At 37.5% G+C, this 16,548-nt stretch overlaps 1 long non-coding RNA gene across 1 annotated transcript in view; it reads left to right on the top strand.

Moving 5' to 3' along the window:
• Window positions 1-16,548, top strand: part of LOC309605140 — a 52,696-nt gene that overhangs the window by 15,055 nt on the left and 21,093 nt on the right. The window contains exons 2-3 of the long non-coding RNA XR_014231247.1: window positions 173-6,672; window positions 6,990-16,548. The exon at window positions 6,990-16,548 is cut by the window's right edge and continues 21,093 nt beyond it. This is a non-coding gene — a long non-coding RNA (uncharacterized lncRNA). The remainder of the gene's footprint in view (window positions 1-172; window positions 6,673-6,989) is intronic.

Raw genomic sequence — 16,548 nt, 5'->3', positions numbered from 1 at the left:
CTCTCATTATCGCGGCCCTCTCTTGTTGCGGAGCACCGGCTCCAAACGCGCAGGCTCAGTAGTTGTGGCTCACGGGCCTAGTTGCTCCGCGGCATGTGGGATCTTCCCAGACCAGGGCTCGAACCCTTGTCCCTTGCATTGGCAGGCAGATTCTCAACCACTGCACCACCAGGGAAGCCCCTGATTTTTGTTTTTCATTGCCTTTTACTTTGTACCCTAAAACACGGTCAGTATTTATAAATGAACCATGTATAATTGGGAAGAATGCATTTCTTACTTTAGAGTACAAAGTTAGTATACTTTCATTAGATTAAGCTATTGATTATGTTGTCCAAATTTTCTATAACCTTAATATTTTTTGTATGCTTTAATTCACAGATAACTGTTATTCTGTAGAAGTTAATAGTGCAGATTTGTTGGGTTCCAAACCTGGCTCTACCATTTACAAGTTGAGACCTTGGGCAGTTTATTTAGTCCCTATATGCTTCAAGTTCCTAATCTACAAAGTGAAGTTTAATAATATCTACTGTATAAAGTTGTTCATTTTAAAGTGGTTAATACAAAGTTATTAAAAAATAAAATCTATCTATAAAGTTATGACTATTAAATATACTAACACATGTTAAGCAGTTAGAATAGTACATGACATAGTGAAATCTTAATAAATGTTACCTGTTACTACCAATTATGAGAGAAATCTACTAGTATGATAGTGGATTTGTCAAATTTTACATCTCTCTCTCATATACATATATATATTTATTTATATAAAATGTATGTGTATGTAAAATATATATAAAATGTTTTAAATATATGTATATTTTATATATAATACATTTTATGTTTTTAAATTAGATATGCAGGGTAAGAAATGTTTTATCATTCCTTATCCTGAATACTGCCTTTTTGCTGTAACACATTTTACCTAACATTTATATAGTTGTATCAACTTCCTTTGGGGTAGTACAGTCGTCCCTCTCCCTCGGTATCTGCAGGGTTTTGGTTCCAGGACTCACCGTGGATACCAAAATCTGCAGATGCTCAAGTCCCTCATATAAAATGGCGTAGTACAGTCAGTCAGCCCCCTGTATCCACGCATGCAGAGCCCTCACATACACGGGGATGACGGTATTCCTATGGTATAAGTTTTCTATCCTTTAAATTTCATTTTCTTCTGTATCCTTATGACTTAGGTGAGTCTCCTTGTAAGCTGCATGTAATTTCACTCTGATAATCTGTATCTTTTAACTGTTAATTTAAATCTTTTAAATTGTAGTGTTACCACTGTGTACTTGTATTTAATTCTACCATCTTATTTTGTGCCTTATTTATTTATTGTTTCTTCTTTATCACCTATTGCATTGATCACGTTTACTTTATTCCTCTTTTTTTTCCTCCCTGTTTGAAAATTAGACAATCTACTTTTCTGTTTAACATGCATACTCAACTTTAAAAAAATCAAATTGGACTCTCTCCAGTTTAATATTCTTAGAATGCTTTACCCCTGATCACCTTCCGTCTTATAGCCTATTGTTATCAGTAGTTTAGTGCTGTATTACTTATTAACTCTATACATTAATCATCTTGATTAATGTTGTTTAAAAAGATTAATGCTTGTGTTGTAAACACCCATGCTTACCAATATCTTTGCTGCACAATTCCTCATTCTGGGTTCAATTTCCTTCTTCCTGAAGTGCATTTTATAAATTCACTTACAGGAAGTAAATTCTGTAGAATCATTTCCAACAACAATCTATTCATGGAAAGCCACTTCAATTTTTATTTATTTGAAAATGTATTTATTTTAACCTCACAATGAAGTGTAGAGTTTTGCATTGACAGTTATTCATCTCAGCACTTTGAAAATCTTTCCCATTATATTTTGGTTTCTATCACTGTTGTTGAAAAGATGACTGATGGACAACTTTTTTTCTTTCTTAGGTAAATTGTATGTTTCTCTGCTTGCACTTAGGATTTTTTTTCTAGGTATTTCTCAGTTTTACAATGGTGTATCAAGGTGAAGCTTTCTTTTTATGAATTTTGTTTGGAATGTGTGCTTACATTTTCTGAGAATTCATCTATTTCATAAATTCTGGACAAAGTCTTTACTATAATTTAAAATATTTTCTTTTTCCTATTCTCACTATACCTTCTTTCTGAAACCCCTATTAAACACATCGTGAATTTTCTTATTCCATCCATGATGTCATTGAACTTCTCTTTTATTTTCCATTTTTAATTCTCTTTTCATCTGAGTTTAATATGCTGTTTAATGCACGCAATGGGTTTTTAATTTCATTGACTATATTCTTAATTTCTAGAATTTGTACTTGGTTCTTCTTTAAAACTGTGTATTACTTTTATGATTCCTGTTCTTTTATTATATGTTAATATATTTACTTATGTAGTCACTTAAAAACATGTATTTTAGCTAAAGAAACTACATAAGCCTTGAACCCTACTTGATAAAATTGTTTCCCATGGGGACACAGGTTAACAATTCTGATATCACCATATATATGCACACCAGATTTGAACAACTATGTAGAATAACGGTGGTTAGTGGGAGCCAGGTTTCTCACTGTTGAAGTGGGAAGTTGCAGAAAAACATGGGGAGGAGGCTAGAATGATCTATGTGGTAATGGATTAGAATGGAGACATCAATGTGAACTCATGTTTAGCTTAATATGGTTACAGAGATTAAACATATAAATATTTGTAGGTAGTGTCCACACATGGCTAAGTATACATATATTTCTTTGTTCTGTCAACTGAAAAACCTAGAAGCAATGAAGCCCCATAGTAATGAACCCACCTAGCATCAAGATCTTGGTTCTAGTGTCATTTGCAATACTACAAGGAACCAGGGCTTCTCGGTTGGCTGATGGCTGATTCTAGGACTGGGGAAACAGTGTAGAGTCTATGAGAACTCTCTATACTATCTTTACGATTTTTCTATAATCCAAAACTCTTCTAAAATTAAAATTTTATTTACGGGACATGTTTTTTATAGCTTCTATTGCATTACATCGTTATGTAAAGGGTTTAGCAGTTTAATGCCATTTTTTTGGTATGACTGTCTTTTCATTCTTATTCATAGTAGATTGTTTCCTTGGGAGTTTCACATTTTTCATCATAAATTAATCTTCAGTAAGACTTTATCTTGGGGTCTTCTTTATAGCCTGCACTGAAATAGTGTCTCTCCAGAATAGTTCTTGCATTGCCTCTTCTGGGCACCTGAGGGTCATCACTGACCAATTCCATATCCATTTCTCAGACCACTTCAACCCACAGAAGATTCAGGGTCATTATGGTGAATTCTCAGGGACACTTTCTTCCTACCTATAATGGAGGCTTGTTGAGAGATTTTTTTAAAGATCTACCCTTTCACTTAAGGTGTAGTAGTTTTGATGACCTGAGGTGAAAGGGGAGGTGGGGGGAGAGGTCTCGGTTTTAACACCGTGCCTTGTATGCCTGAACGTTTCATCTTCTGCTTCAAGCCCTTCGATTACCAAGCCTGATATCTGCTTGGTACAGACATCCACATCCTGGGCTTCTCGGCTCACATACTCAACCTCTTGGCACTTTCCTCTTCATTTATGGCCCCATGCAATTTCTCCTGTTTATGAATTCAGCTAGGTAGTTAAAAGGCTGTTTATTATATTTAATTCAGAATCTCTAGGTATTTGAATGCAGAGATTTATAGTTACCTAGTCTGAGATTTAGATGTGTGTCTTGCCCAAGCCACATAGCCAATAAGTGGCCGAGCTAGAGCTTTTAAAGAGGCTTCCTTACATTTTACTACACTCACATTCTTTTTCCACATCTAAGAGGTAGGTGAAAATAACATACACCTGAGGTCCAACGGCTCTTCAAAATATCACTAAAAAATAATTGACACAAGTACATCAGTTAATAATTTTTGAAAAGCTTTTCATTCAGTTTCTATTTTTCCATCCATTCGCAGGAATAGGTCGAATGATGCAGTAGACTCAGTAATGTCCCCACAAAAGCCATGTCCATCCAGAACCTCAGAATGTGACCTTGTTTGGAAATAGGGTCTTTGCAGATGTAATTGTGTCAAGATGAAGTCATACTGAATTAGAGTGTGCCCTAAGTCTAATGGCTGGCATGTTTATAAGAGGAAGACACTCATACAGAGAAAAGAGATGCATGTGAAGATAGAGGCAGAGATTGGGGTCATGCTGCCGCAAGCCTCCAGAGCAGGGAAAGGCAAGGAAGCTTTTTTCCCTAAAGCCTACAGAGTGAGAACCGTTCTGACAGCACCTTGATTTCAGACTTCTAGCCTCTAGAACTGTGGGAGAATAAGTTTCTGTTGTTTTAAGCTACTAAGTTTGTGGTAATTTGTTAGGCAGCCCTAGGAAATTAATACAAATGGATTTATTCAGTGTCTTACCAAATCAAGATGCAGAGTTTCTTATTAAGTCTCCTGAACACTATTCAGAACATATCTGATACCCCATGTTTCAGTACGGCTCTCATTTTCTTTCATTTCTCACCAGTTACTGACAGTTGTTCTTTGATTGCATCTGCAAGTCCTTTTAGTGCACTGGGATGTAATTTATCTGTCTGTCTTAAGGAAGAGCACTACCATCCCAGCAATTACTCAGACCAGATATCTGGATGTTGTCCTTGTCACATTTTTCTCCCTTACTCCATACATTTAATCAGTAACCAAGTTCTGCATTACTTTCCTATCTCTTAAATCCATCCATGTTTCTTCAGTCCCAATGTCACTTCCCTAGTCCAGGTCACCATCATTTCTGCAACAGAGTTCTACCTTATATCCCTGTTTGATTTATTTGTTCATCCATCCATCCATCCATCCATCCATCCATCAATTCACCCATCCAACAAATATTTATTAAATATCCACTGTGGGACAAGCACTTTGCAAGGCACTGCGGATACAAAAGTGAATTTAAAAAAGACTGGGTCCCTGCCCTGATGGAATTTATAACATAGCATAGGGGGTAGACATCAATCAAATAATCTCACAGACTAATATAAAACTATCTCAATAACAAGAGCACTTGAAAGAGAGGTTTCATAGTATTGGGAATGAGGCCCTTTGAGAGTTTATTTTCTCCCTCTAGATTGGAAATCAAAGAAAATATTTGTGAGAACTAAAAAGGATGTTAAAAAAGGATGGTTGAATTTATATGAGTTATCTACATTTATGATGCAGTTCCAGTGCTTTTTCAGATTTACATTTTATTCTATAATATACATAGTTTTAATAATTATTTAAAAACCTACAATAAGTGGGATATTTGAAATAACCTTGGATGCACTACTTTGCCTTGTTTGGGATGTGTTGAGATGAACACAGCACACTGGCTGACCTGTTATCGCAGATGTGACACTACATTTTAATGTCTGTTTATGTCAGTCTCTCCCAATATGCTGAAAGCCTCTGGAAGACCGGGCTATGCCTTGTTAACTACCATGCTCCAAACACTAAAACCTTAATAGCACCTAGTAGACCCTAAAATAACTTTAAAATATTTCTTAATGAATGGAGAAGCTAAAAATAACAATGAGACATGTGGACTCCTTTTCAATAGTTTAATGCATGTGAATGTCCTGAAAAATGATGGAAGAAAAAAAAAAAAACAGCAGCAAGATATTGGATCTCTACCAAAGATATGCTTTCAAGTAGAGGGTTTTTTAAACCTTTGGCATTGTTTCATTTCATTCATGGATGAGCAAGAGAACTAAGAAGCTCAGACCTTACCTACTCCCACTCCAAAATATACCTAGTGATCCATTTTCCAAATGATTCTTTAATGTGAAACCCTCCACACGACTTGCAAACAGTGCCAATTATTTCCTGAACAGCAACAAGTCAATGAACCAAATTAAGTGCCTTTTCTTTTTTTTTAATTTTATTTCTTTATTTTTTATACAGCAGGTTCTTACTAGTTATCTATTTTATACATATTAATGTATGTATGTCAATCCCAGTCTCCCAATTAAGTTCCTTTTCTTATCATACCCTAATTAAAATTCTTCCCGGTGGATTAAGTTCCTAAGCACAACATTAAGGTATTACGCTATAATTCAAGGTCATGTTTGCACTGAATAAATTAGCTTAAATCAAGTGTCACACTGAATAGGAATATTGAGTATGTGCACATTTGCTCCTAGTGCTTGGAATGCCCATGGAATTGCTGAGTAATCCTTGGCTATTAGCATGAAAAACCTCTTCAGAGGAAGAAAGACGTTGTCCCTTGCCTTTCCTTGAGTTACAGAGGAAACTCTGTGTGGTTTTTTTTTCATAACCCTTAGTGATTTTTTTGAAACATGAGGAATGAAGTACTTCTTATTAAGAATATGGTAACTAAGAACAAACGTTAGAGTGAAGAAGTGTTTAACATTTAATGGGATTCTAATATATTACAGGCTTACAGATTGGTTGCACAGACATTAATTTTGAACTGAAATGCAATGGATAATATTCATTAGACATAGATTGTTTGGATACGTTTCCCTTATTTTTTAGTAGTTTGTACTTAACATGGTGTATTCAACTCCTGTAGATCATCAGAAAATATGTGCAAATCCCACACACCAATAAATCTTACATTCGTTCAGAAATGTTAATGTAATTTACAATTTTGAGGACATCTAGTCTCTGGAAAAAGCGACGTCAGAAAATCAATGAGGGGCTTCCCTGGTGGCGCAGTGGTTGAGAATCCGCCTGCCAATGCAGGGGACACGGGTTCGAGCCCTGGCCTGGGAAGATCTCACATGCCGCGGAGCAACTAGGCCCGTGAGCCACAACTACTGAGCCTGCGCGTCTGGAGCTTGTGCTCCGCAACAAGAGGCCGCGATAGTGAGAGGCCCGCGCACCGCGATGAAGAGTGGCCCCCGCTTGCCGCAACTAGAGAAAGCCCTTGCACAGAACCGAAGACCCAACACAGCCAAATATAAATAAATAAATAAAAATTAAAAAAAAAAAAAAGAAAAGAAAATCAATGAGGATACGTATGGCTTTATCCTTTATCGGGGCTGTAGAATGTTGCCTCTGCCTCAGTGCCTAGGTCTGCCATTCCCTTCAGCGCCCTTTAACACATGCATCTGCAAAAGGTAACAGTTCTTTTCTTCTGAGCAATAAAAACAAGCCAGCCTTCCCTCTGAGCACACAAGCTCTGCCAGTTAAAGCCACAGACTCATGATGGGCAGAGGTTTCTTCTTGTGTGCCAGCTTCACCCCACTGGTAGTATCTGATGAATGCACTGTTTTGAGAAGAGCCATAACTTATTTTTGATGTCTGTTTTGATGTAGGGAACGTACAAGTGCCAAACATTTGCATAACATCCAGGCCTATAAATAAATATAGCTTGGCGAGTGCATCCCACATGGCCTAGTTGTTCAGGTTTTTAGTTTACTCTCCTAAACTTGCCAACCAAGTCTCCAGGGAAAGATCCAGGAAATTACAAGCACACTCATTCTTTACCAGCTCTCTACAATGCCTATGATTCATACCTTATCATAAAGTCAAGATTGGTTCCAGAAACTCAAAGTGAAAGTATATCTAGTGTCCCACTGTTTGGGATAGGTGAGAGTTACAGACTTCCTGAGAAAGATCAGGTTCCTCTCATTTAAAATCAGCGTGAGTTGTTTTATTAGACTCAGAATGGACTTTGCCAGATCAAAGAGTCTCACAACCAATATTCCAATTATATAATTTCTGGCTTTATTTCCTCTGGCCAAAAGGTACCCTCAGAGCAGAAGGAAGGGGGATACACATGAGGGTATGTCTGTTAGAGGGTCTGTCAAAAGTGTTAGGACAGCTTGACCTCCCATTTCATGCAGACAGTTTGCTTAGACAGGCTTGAGCCCAGTAACAAAAAGCTCATGTGTGCAGAAGAACACACGTATTTTGGTAAAATTTTCAAATGCTGGTGGAGAAGGTCTTAGGTTGGGCTCTTTTTAAAAATTGCAGAATTTAGCTTCTAGAGTCTTATTTATTTCTCTCCCAAATATGAGCTTCTGCAGCAAAAATTGTCCTAAACCTTACTTGACATGAAAAGCGGTCAAGACAAGAGGGCTATTTTCTAAAGCAATTTAAAATAACTATCAAATACAGTTCCACAGGAAAACAGGGGGGGAAAAGTTGTGCAAGTATGTCCAAATATTTTGAAATTGACTATAAAAAGAGAATTTTATTTCTTGGTTTATGTTTTGCATACATTGGAAAGAGGAATTAAAAGGCATACCAAGCCTGGTATTCACTAACGGGAATAGAGGTTAATCCAGCATCTTTCCTTGTGTCCACTCTGGTGACCTTTGTGTATGGTAGCACATAGCCTTAGGTTCCTTTCCTTTGTTGGCGCTTGAGATCGCAGAGCCCATGTCCTTGGATTTCTGATATTATACCACAGAGTCCCTGGTGAGAGTCTGAAGGGCAGGATCCACCTTGGCCCTAGTATGCTAGATATATACTACATGGCTTGCTCTGCAGAACACTCATAACGTGGTAACATTCTTCTTGGGAACTGAGCTGGGACTTAAAACAGCATCTATCTACTAAGAATAAGTGAAGAAGGAATCTTTCTCAAATCAGGAAAGCTTAGAACTAAACATTTCAGTACTGTCACAGACTCGAATTTGCTAAAGAGAATTAATGTAAGAGGGGAAAATTCAACATTATGATGCGCAAGCAGCATTGAAACAAATTCATCCAAAGAAATTCATGAAACATAAACGAAGAACTGCAGCATACACAATGCATTGTTTTGCTGGCTGAATTCTTTTATGGCATTCATGGAATAGAAATAAAGTAATAAAAATGTTTCCTCAAAATATTTTGATTTTGAGGCAGGCTCACTAAAATTTTGGTTTAAAACAACAATCTGTATTTAACTCAATTTATTGATATCTAAATCAAGCTTTGTAGTATATCTCTGTTTCCCAAAATAGGTGCCAACACAAATTCAGTTTGGTTCAACTTGATATAGCCTTGAGAACAACTAGTATATTTAAGCACTAATTGGGTCCTTGGGATATACAGCGGTGCTTGCAGTCTAATTGGGAAGAGAAAATAAAGACATGGATTCAGAATTAGCAAACATTTATTGAAAACCTACTATGTGTTCTATACTGTTCTAGTGTTTTATCTAATGTTCTAATTCAAGGTACACTGTCTTTTGTTTGTTTTTAATCATATGTGCTACAAGAGAGGTGCAAAGAGCCAAGTGAGAAATTGTTAGCTGAGTAAGGCATATTGAATAATAATACTAATGAAAATACAATTGCAAATACTGAAAACTTTCCATGTGATAACACTGTTCTAAGCATTTGACATGTAGTAACTCGTTTATTCCTCACAGCAATTCTATGAGGTAGATTCTATCATTACTCCCGTCCTGTAGAGAAGGAAACTGAGGAACAGTAAATTGCCTTACTCACCTCTGTTATTAAACATGTGGATTTATCTCCATTCCCTCAGAAACCCCACTGAAAAGAAAGGAAAAAGGTATAAATCTCTAATGACAAGGAAAAGGGGAGAAGAGAGAACTGCTGATAGGAGATGTCAGGTCTTTTTTTTTCTTTTTTAGACAAGGGAAAAGTGGGTGACTGATAGGCAGAGGATGTGGACTCCTAAGCATAATACAGAAAGAAGCTGAAACCCCCAGCAAAGCTCTGGGCAGCTCAGGAATTGGAGGTACCAAATATCAGTGAAGTAGTGAGGCATGAGCCTGAGAACAAGACACCAGGGCCCCTCCCCATACCTTTTTTCAACTTCATGAATAAGTTCCAGGCCAGGGAGGAGAACGAGTCTCACGGTCTGGAGAAACCGGGCCCTAGTAGCTTGATTCAGGCGCACAAGCAAGAAGCAGGGCTGGGGTACAGGATGGAAACAGGACACTGACTCCCTCTCACATCCTGATTCCAGAGGGTTTGCAAGACTGTATCATCTAGGAAAGAGATTGGAGAAACAGAGCCACGCCGAGGAAAAGATCTCTAGACGCTGGCATTTAGGGACCTCCACCTGGGAGGGCTGACTCGCTGTCCAGCCACTGCCTTGTGAACCCACTTGTTAATAAATCTTCCCCACATACAGAGGCCTTCTAATAACCTCTGAGTGTCTCCCTTTTAATAGGGATATTGGATATCACCAATTATCAACATGAAAAATCAAGGGAAAAACGCTGAACACTTAGGAAGAGAGGATAATATGGGAATAATAAGGTAACTCTTGGAAACAGTAATAATAATAATAATAATAGAATATCAGAAACAGAAATAAAACAAGTGTTGGAAGATAAAATGGAGACAATCTCCAGGAAGAATAGCAAACATAAAATGGTATACAAAAGAGAAAAATAAAGTTAAGAAAATCAGAGAATTGATCCAGGATGTCCAATATCCAACGAACAGGAGTTCCAGAAAGAAAGGAAAGAGAAAATGGAGGGGAGGGAATTATAAAAAAACACAAGTTTCCTTTGTCTGCAGGAGAAAGTGCCCCACAAGTATCTGACACAAATGAATGGTGTCCATATGGAGTTATACCACCATGAAAGTTTAGAGAACCAGGAATAAGGAGACGATCCTAAAAACTTTCCACAAGGTTAAGCAATTCACACACACAAATACAAGAACAAAATGTGCAGTGGGTATTTCATCAGTGAACATGGGAACTATAAGATTGTTGAGCAACATCTTAAAAATACTAAGAGAAATGATTTCTCACGGGAATTCTCTGTCCAGCTAACCGTCAATCAAATGAGTAAGTATCTTTACTCAGGAAGCTATTAAAGATTTACTCCACCAAATCAGGAGAATAAGTCTAGAAGGAAAACAGAGGATCCAGGAAACAAGAGTTCTAATGAAAGGTTTGGCATAGGGAGGTCCATTTAAGGGAAGTATGAACCAGGCTTCGAGATACACTGGTTCTTACTGGAGCAGGAGAATACAGACTTACTGGACTGGAGTCTCCAGGGAAATTTAAAAAATTGATTATTTTGTCTGTCAGGGCATTTGGAAAATTTATGAACAGGCACTCTATAAGCCTATTGAGAAAATTACCAATAGGTATATAGAAAATCAGTAAATGACGTAACTCAGTGAGTTACTACAGGGAAAGTAGAAGGTAGCACTGTAAAGGAATACTATTGGGCTCAGCCATAAACAATAATTATGTGATCATAATAAACATTGACCATTGATTTAATCCCAAACTGTGAAACATGTATTTATTTTAAAAGAATGGGAGGGGCAGACATGGGGGGGAGGCTAAATTTCAGTCACAACTAGGAAGACAGTAGCTAATGCCTAAATTTGATAAAGAAAAAAATAGCAGCAAAACATATTATTTAAAAATATGGACATGAATACCAAAAGAATCTCAGAGCAGTTGCCCCTGGGGAATAGAAATAGGGGGTGTGAAGGAGAAAAACAAAGGACTGTTTATTTTAATAATCATTTTGTATTATTTAACGTTTTCTAATTTTTTATTATTTTAATAATGATTTTGTAGTATTTAATGTTTTCTGATTTTGTATTCTAAATTATTTCAGTCATACATATAAGGGGGGAGAGAATTCATATATTAAATTCACATAATTTTGGCAGATCTTTAAAAATATATTGTTGAAGCTTTGAAGGTACTCTCTAATCCCATGCCCGCTCTTTTCCTCCCTGGAGAAGTTGCTGCGAGCCATTGTATATTTTTATACCATCATTATGTGCGTTTACCTCTACAAACAAAATGTTGCACTGTTTTCAGACTTTCAGACTTTATAGAAATAGCATCATATTGTACACGTCATTTTGTGATTTGCTTTTTCATTGCATCCTATGTTCCTGGGTTTAACTATGTTGATGGATAGTTTTAATTTTTTTTAAGATTTTTTTTTTTGATGTGGACCATTTTTTAAAGTCTTTATTGAATTTGTTACAAAATTGCTTCTGTTTTATGTTTTGATTTTCTGGCCACGAGCATGTGGGATCTTAGCTCCCCGACCAGGGATCGAACCCACACCCCCTGCATTGGAAGGTGAAGTCTTAATCACTGGACCGCCAGGGAAGTCCCAGTGATGGATGGTTTTAGATTATGTAACTGCCGTCTATGTTCAATTGAAAGAAGATGACACAGTTTACCTCTTTGTCCTCCTGTCGATGGACATTTGAATTGTTTCCAGCTTTTCATCATTAGTATCAATACAGCAGGAAACATTCTTGTATGTGTCCTCTGGAAAAATAACGTGGAGTTGAATAGCACAGGGTCTGAGTATTTTAAAATTTACTAAATGTAACCAAATGAGCTCTTCACAGTGATTCCACCAGCTTATACCGCCTTCTCCCCACTCCAAGAAGCATGTGAGAGCTCAGTTGCTCCAGTCTTCACCAAAACTCCCTATTGACAGCGGCAGCTTCGCAGGAGACCTGCATTCGTTTCATCAAGACAGTCCTTTCTGCTGAGGATGCTGCATTTTATTCAGTAGTCCCACTGGCAAAAATGGTGTTCTTTCTGGGTAAATTTCTCCACCTTTGCTTATACCTTTTCGCCTAGACCGTCCACACCATCTTGTCTGCTTTCTGGATCCACCACACACTTGAAGACCACACTCCAATCTTGTCTATTCCCTGAAGTCAGGACCACCTCTGACAGAACGTTCGACTCTTCCTTCCACAGTAGTTTATGCCCATTTCATAGTTATCATTCGCTGTCGAGGATTAATTAGACAACTTTTCTTAAACATGGGTCCTATCACCAGAATTTAAGCAAGTCTCACATTATCAAGTCTGATAATAAGAAGGCTTTGTATTTACATACAGCTTTGCAGATTTACAGACTATGTCATGGCCATTATCATAGTTGCTTTTAAAAGCTTTTTTGAGCAGGAGAACTCTACAAAGAAAAAAAAAATCATTGCCTCCCCTCATGATAGAAGTATAGCATATACTGATTCAACAAATACATAATGATATTTGAATATTATGATTTTAATATCACTTTTAAATGGACTTTATGTTATTCATTACAAGAGTATCTACATACTTTTGAAAAGTGGTTGGTTGTGTCATGATCGGTACATTTAGTGGCACATTCAAGGACGTTGTCAGATACAAAACACAGGTGTTATATCTTGAAAAATATAAAACCCACTAAAAACAATTTAAATTGTGTCTAAAGTCTCCATGAGAGGAGTTAAAGAAGAGCCATTTATTACACACAGCAAATCGTCTTAAAATCCCCTTCTCCTCAGGTTTTTCTTCATTCTCTTCATATCGTGCCTTAGCTCTCTAGTCTTATTGTCTGCATTCCCCTGAACTTGCTCCAAACTCAGCCTCAGGTGCCATTTCTGTCTCTGCACTTATCTCTCAATCTTACCAGCTGCCTCTCTTTCTCCTTCCTTGGACCGATTCCCCAAAAGGCCCCTTTCTGGGCTGAAGCTCTCCCCACTTCCCTGAGCAGGGAAGGCCCAGGGAACCACCAAGGCCCAGGGTCAGCAAACCCCAAAATACAAGAACTTTTACCCGAGAAAGCCAGGATAGGCAAAGCTGCCTTTATATATTGTGAGCCCGTCATCTTGATGAACAACTACTATTCTTTCAGTCTGTGGAAACGTTAAGGATTTGCAGTAACTCTTCAGCCCCGAGGGTCCCCAGCCTATGGTAGAAACTACTACCTCACCTTGTACCTTCTTAAAATCTCTGCGGGACCCAGCTTAATAATTTTCACAGTGTGTTTTATGACAGCACAGGGCAGCAACGCTTTCTAAATCCACACCGATTTTGAAACATGTCTACTCCAATAAATCAGCATTCCCACCTCGACTAACTTGTTGACTCACCTGGTGGGAAAAGAAGTCACAGCCAGATTTGGAGTGCATTCAGGTTGATCCAAACACCAAAAAAAAAAAAAAAAAAAAAAAAATTGGAAGCATTTCACTGTTTGTTTACCCCACAAATTGGTCAGTTTTCCATATATTTTTTTTTCTTATTTTTCAACAACATTTACTGACCCACATTTGGCACGCTGCACAATCTATGTGAAAATACTAGAAACCTCAGCAGAATAAAAGTTTAAAAGTTGAGAAGGGATGCAAGAGGAAGAAAGGGGCAGGAATAAAGTACATAATTTATAGAGAACACTGGCACCTCATTTTCTTAGCCAAAATAGGAAAATGATGCCTGTCCCAACATAAAACCTAAATTTGTTCCATTTTCTGTATATAAGATGAAAAAATTTTAGACCTTTTCTTCTACTGGAAAATGTCATTCTGGCTTCCTAGAAGATAACCAACTGAGAAGTAAAATAGTAATAAAGAAAAATAAATAAATAAATAGGGAAGCAAGCATAAAAATAAATAATAAGCACATACCTACCATGTATTGCCATGTGCCATGAACTGGGAGCAGGAGAGGCAGTGCAATAAGAACAGTGAATCAGAGGTCAGAAGCTTTGCTTTAAAACTGCGCTCTCCCACCAAAGGTCCGGGCACAGGTGGCAATTCTTTTCATCTTCATCTTTCTAAGGGAGTTTTGGATAAGTTTTCCTAGGTCCCTAAGGTTTCTTACAACTCTGTGAATCAGAATTCTGAAATTCCTTCCATTTAGAGTCACTTTCACCCATTTATCCCTGATCCTAAAGAACACAGTGGAAAGAGTATTGAATTTGGAATCAGAAGAAAGGGGTTTGTATTCTAGCTATGTCCTCAGGTGTGTATGATCTTGGGCAAGTCATTATCTTCTTTCCTTCCTCTTCTTCTCCTCCTCATTATTATTATTATCATCATTATTATTACTGTTACTTATTATTTCCTCAACATGTAATAATATTTTTCTTACAGTGTTACTGAGAGGGTTAGATACAGTAAACAAATATGTAGTCTAAATGATAAAACACTAAGCAAATGTTGGTCATTAATATTTGCATGGTCCCGTTAACAGGGATTATTCTTCTATTGGTAGTGAGATAGTAGTAGGTTGAAATTTTCCAGGATAAAAGCTAAGATGTAATACCCTTCCTCTCCAAAACAGGCATTTGCACAGACCCAGCAGCCAAAATTATGAAATAGTCTTATGATCAATTATTTTACTTTAAAAATATGAAATAATTTCCAAAATAAGAGACAGGAAAGATCACCAGCGGTATCCCTTCAAGTAATTAAAGACCTATCATTACAGTCATTTTAATTAAATGGGCAGTGGAATAGTGTCTGACTCAGTTTTGGGTTTCTATAAAAAGTATCATACACTGAGTTATAAACAACAGAAATTTATTTTTCACAATTCTGGAGGCTGGAAGTCTGAGATCAGGGTGCCAGCATGGTCACGTTCGGGCAAGAGCCCTCTTCCAGGTTGCAAACTGCAGACTTCGCATTATATCCTTACATGGCAGAAAAAAGCAAGCTAGCTTTTTGGGTTCTTATAAGGGCATTAGTCCCATTCATAAGGACTCCACCCTCCTGATCTAATCACCTCCCAAAGGCCTTACTTCCAAACACCATCACATTGGGGATTAAATTTCAATGTACGAATTTTGGGGGGACAAAAGCATTCAGTCCATAACAAATAGTGTCGTACCAAAGTAAGAGAAAAAACTCTGCAAATTCGAACATGCAATGTCATTTGATAAAGTCTACGATGCAAACCTTCCATTTCTATACCACTTATTCACCTACATTTAGAGGGGGAAAAAGTCCATTCATGGATGTTTATTTCCCCTTCACCTTCAGCACCTTTGGATTATTTTTTTCCTCCTGACTCCTAAATGATTTTACTGAACCCTTATTGTCTGGCTGACCAAGAGTTACCAAGAGATATTTACTCTGGAGGGAAATAAATTAAAAATCAGTGCTGGCTGCTGTCTTCACATAGAAGGTTATGCAAATGTTCATCTGTTCCTTTGAAGCCTTGAACATCCTGTGGGAACAACAGCCTCTTTGCCAAAATTCGTATTCCTACTAATGTTTAAAGTCAGTGTGCACTTAGCTGTAGCTCAGAAGTAAGCCAGCCAGCAGTTTTTACAATGTTAGAATGATCAGAAGCTCTGCTTCCAAATGGTCAATCGCATGCCAGAAATGTGGTTCTCTTGGGCAATTTCAAGTGTCAGATTCACTCCACTGAGCCTTTCTCTCCACTGTCCCAGCAAACTGGCGGATTGGAACAATCTCATCCAGGGAAATCTTGCAGACTGAGAAAAGAACTTACCCAGACTCTCCTGGTGCTCCTCCTCCCTCCCTTCCAAAATGGAATTAAACTTTGACTAAATGAAATGTCCTGGAATTGGACATTAATTTGATTGTTTGATTAATAGATACATAGGCAGAAATTCCCTCCACACACACACCTTTTTTTTAAGGCTCTGGCTGAAAAAAAATCTTTCCAAAAAGGAGAGTCAATTTCTTGGCTATATACAGGGTTTTATCCAGTGCTGAATGTTTTAGAAAAACCTACCGTGTCTTAGCATAGTCATAATCTAAGGAATAAGGGCGATAGTCGAGGGTAAGAAAATGTCCAAAGGCTGTTCTTAGGGGGGAAAGAGACCTTGTTCAATGGGTCTTAGCC

The sequence above is a fragment of the Balaenoptera borealis genome, assembly GCF_965194805.1.
Source record: "Balaenoptera borealis genome assembly, chromosome: 11".
NCBI classification, from domain to species: Eukaryota; Metazoa; Chordata; class Mammalia; order Artiodactyla; family Balaenopteridae; genus Balaenoptera; species Balaenoptera borealis.
The sequence above is the reverse complement of the archived record's forward strand: the minus strand, read 5'-3'. Positions and strand labels throughout refer to the sequence as shown.